Raw genomic sequence first — 3407 nt, forward strand, 5'->3', positions numbered from 1 at the left:
TGCATCTAGAACTTGGTAGTGTGGTAATAGCATAGCCAGGCTTGGCTCCAGGAGTGACAAGGCAATGCTAATGCAGGAGCTCAGTTATGGGTGCTTAGCCTCAGAGGGTGCATAAGGCACTGGCATGAAACCTATGAGGAGCACACCCGGCAAAACTGCAATCGGGACATCAGAAGATGCTATGAAAATGGCACAGGCAGCCTAGATTCTCAGAATCCTTTTCAGGGAAATCCAGTGCAATGACTGTGAGACAGAAGAAGCTTGACTTAGAAGTGTGGTGATGTAGAGGCCTTGCAAGGTCCTGTGGTGTTTCATCAGACAAGCCAGTATATACAGAGCTAAGAATGTGGGTCCATGATTCCACAGGTTCCAAAGAATCTCACGAAGGTAACCCAAGCAGGAGGCATGTAACTCTCGTCTTTAACTAGGACTAGAATGAGGGGGTAGTTCTTGTGGGTGTGTTTCTGGGGAGCTTAGCAGTCAAAACCTGTGTGCTACCTGCACACCCAGAACTAGGTTTGGGAGTGTGCAGGTGGTTCTGGCAGGCTTGGTTCTGTGGAACTCACCAGGAAATTCTTCTATAGGAGCTACTTGCTGGATAAGTGGAAATGCAGCTGGTGGGCAAATTTGTGGTCATCTGGAAAAGCTGATGTACATGGGCGCATCCAGAGTTAAACTGAACTGTGGATATGATGCAGGTATTCTTGGTTCTGGGTGAACTCTCCAGGAAATGAAGCTTCATTAACAGTTTGACTGTGACCTGGACTAGGTCTGTGAGTGTGGAGAAGGCTCTGGCCATGCGCTTTTAAATTCACGTGACAAATCTGGCAAGCAATATGAACATCGAGAAATAGGTCTGGGGAATAAAGAAATGGTACAGGCCTGCTCAGTTCAGTTGGTATTCAACAGAACAGAGAAGTGAGGGAAATCTACAAAAACAGCTAGGCTAGGAACTGGATGGATGGTGCTGATGGGAGAGGTTCTTTGAACCTAACAAAGCAAAGATGATATGAGATCTGCCCATCTGTAACTAGATCACTAAACCTGGGAGTGCCAGCGTGAAGCTGGAGGAAGAGGTTCTGGGTAGCATCATCAGGCAACACTGCTGTGCAATCTGTGATTCCAGCTCTTGGCCTTGGATAGTAGAGACCGTGCCAGTGTTCTTGGTTCGGGGAGAACTCACTTGGGAAAGATGTTTAACATGAATTGCTAAATGGTCTTATTAATAAAAAAAAAGCCCGGAGCCAGATATTGGGGGGAAAACTGAGATAAGAGGAATAGTACAAGCCACAGCCAACCTCATCTCACCAACTTCGAGAGAGCCACTTCCTGTTTACTCATGCCTATATCCTTTCTGTCCCTGCCATCTTGGTGCCTCTCTCCACCAAGCTAAATCACTTCCTCTTTCTGCCCAGCTCTGTCACTTCCTGTCTGTATAGACCTCCACACCTTTATAGCTAACTAGTGTTGGAATTTAAAGGTGTGTGCCACCATGCCAGGCTCTGCTCCTAGTGTGGCCTTGAACTCACAGAGATCTGGATGACTCTCTGCCTTCCAGATGCTAGCATTAAAGGCCTGACTTCTATGTTTAATATAGTGGCTGGCTTTCTACTCTGATCTCCATGTAAGCTTTATTTATTAAAGCACAAATAAAACATCACCACAGAGAGCTGTTGCAAGCGCTGCATGACCCGAGCTAGGGCTGAGAGATCCGATGACTCTGTTAAGCAAGCTTCCAGGAATGCCACCAGGCACACCCAATCTTTGATCTATGCAACCAGATCTATGCCTTAACAATCTGGAGATGGTGCATGAGTGCTTGCTTGTGGAATAACTATCAGGGAAATCTATTACCAGAGCTTCATGACACAAGGTAGATATTGGAGAAAGTAGATGTCTCTAGAAGGTGAGATATTGTAGAACTCAACAAGCCAAATCTGGGTGCATACAGACCTTGGCCTAGAGTATGGTCATCACTCAGGTTGGCATGCTTCTTGAAGAATTAACCAGGAAAAGATGGTTCAGGAGCTATAACACCAGAGATAGCCACGGGAGTGTGGTGATGTCACTGGTGGCTGAGTTTCCAGGGACTTTACTAGGTAAGGTCAGTGCAAGACCTGTAAGTTCAAATCAAGAATTCACAGATGGGCTTGCTCAAGAGAGAATTCACCAGTGAAATCTGGTGTGGCACTTGTTTGGCCAGAGCTGGGCCTGGACATGAAGTGATGTTGATTGCAGGGAAGGCTATGGGGAGATGACCAGAAAAAGGGGGTGCACAATGTAGACATGCAGAGTTAGGCCTAGGAGAGTGCAGACAGCAGGAGTGAGCTTGGTTCTGGGAGTACAACAGGGAATATCCAGTGTGACCTGTTCAAGGTCTGGGGAGTTGGGTATAGTGCTGACAGGGGAGGCTCAGATTTTCTCACAAAGGAAAGACTTCACTTGATCTACACATACTTAGCTATCTAGGCCTCTTAGTAGGCATATTGCACATCTGGGCTTACTACTGGGGGAACTCACCAGGAAATTTGGTGAAAGAGCTGTCTGATTAGGACCAGGCTTGAAAGGGTAAACACTGCACAATCAGGGGAACATCTGTGGACCTTTCAAGCAAAGTTGGTACAAGACCTGTGCTCAGGAGAATGGCCTGGTGTGTATAGATGGCATAGGCAGGCTGGGATGTAGGGGAACTAAACAGAAATTGCAAGTGCAGGAGCTGCATTATGGGATTTAGGCCTGGTATTTCATAGATGGTTCTTGCAGGAAAAGTTCAGGGAAATTCTACGAGCAAAGCTGATGTATAGGCTTCATCTAGAGTGTGGTGGTGGCACTGGCTCTTAGGGAATTCAGCAGCTACAGTTAAATGAAGGATCCATGTGACTAGGCCTTTGAGGGCAGAGACACTGCAGTTGGATTTGATTCTGGGGAAGTTCACCTTAGAGAAAGCCAGAGCAAGAGCTTCACAGTCCATCACTGACAGAACACATAGGTAAGGAATCAAGGCAGAAACTTGGAGACAAGGAACTGAAGCACAGACCATGAAGGAACACTGCCTTGCTCTCCATGGCTACCTCAGCTTGCTTCCTTATGCAACTCACAAACACCTGTATCACACACAGTGGACTAGATCCTCTCAGGTTAATCATTGCTCAAGAGAATGATCCACACACTTTCTATTTTGCTTTGTTTTGCTTTTTGAGACAGGGTTTCTCTGTACACCCTGCCTGTCCTGGAACTCGCTCTGTAGGCTGGCCTCGAATCCAGAGAGAACCACCTGCCTCTGCCTCCTAAGTGCTGAGATCAAAGGCGTGCACCACCACACTGAGCTTCCACGCACGCTCTTTTTTTTTTTTTTTTTTTTTGGTTTTTCGAGACAGGGTTTCTCTGTGTAGCTTTGCGCCTTTTCC

Source organism: Peromyscus californicus, unplaced genomic scaffold (assembly GCF_007827085.1).
Source record: "Peromyscus californicus insignis strain IS unplaced genomic scaffold, ASM782708v3 Scaffold_10__1_contigs__length_136768540, whole genome shotgun sequence".
NCBI classification, from domain to species: domain Eukaryota; kingdom Metazoa; phylum Chordata; class Mammalia; order Rodentia; family Cricetidae; genus Peromyscus; species Peromyscus californicus.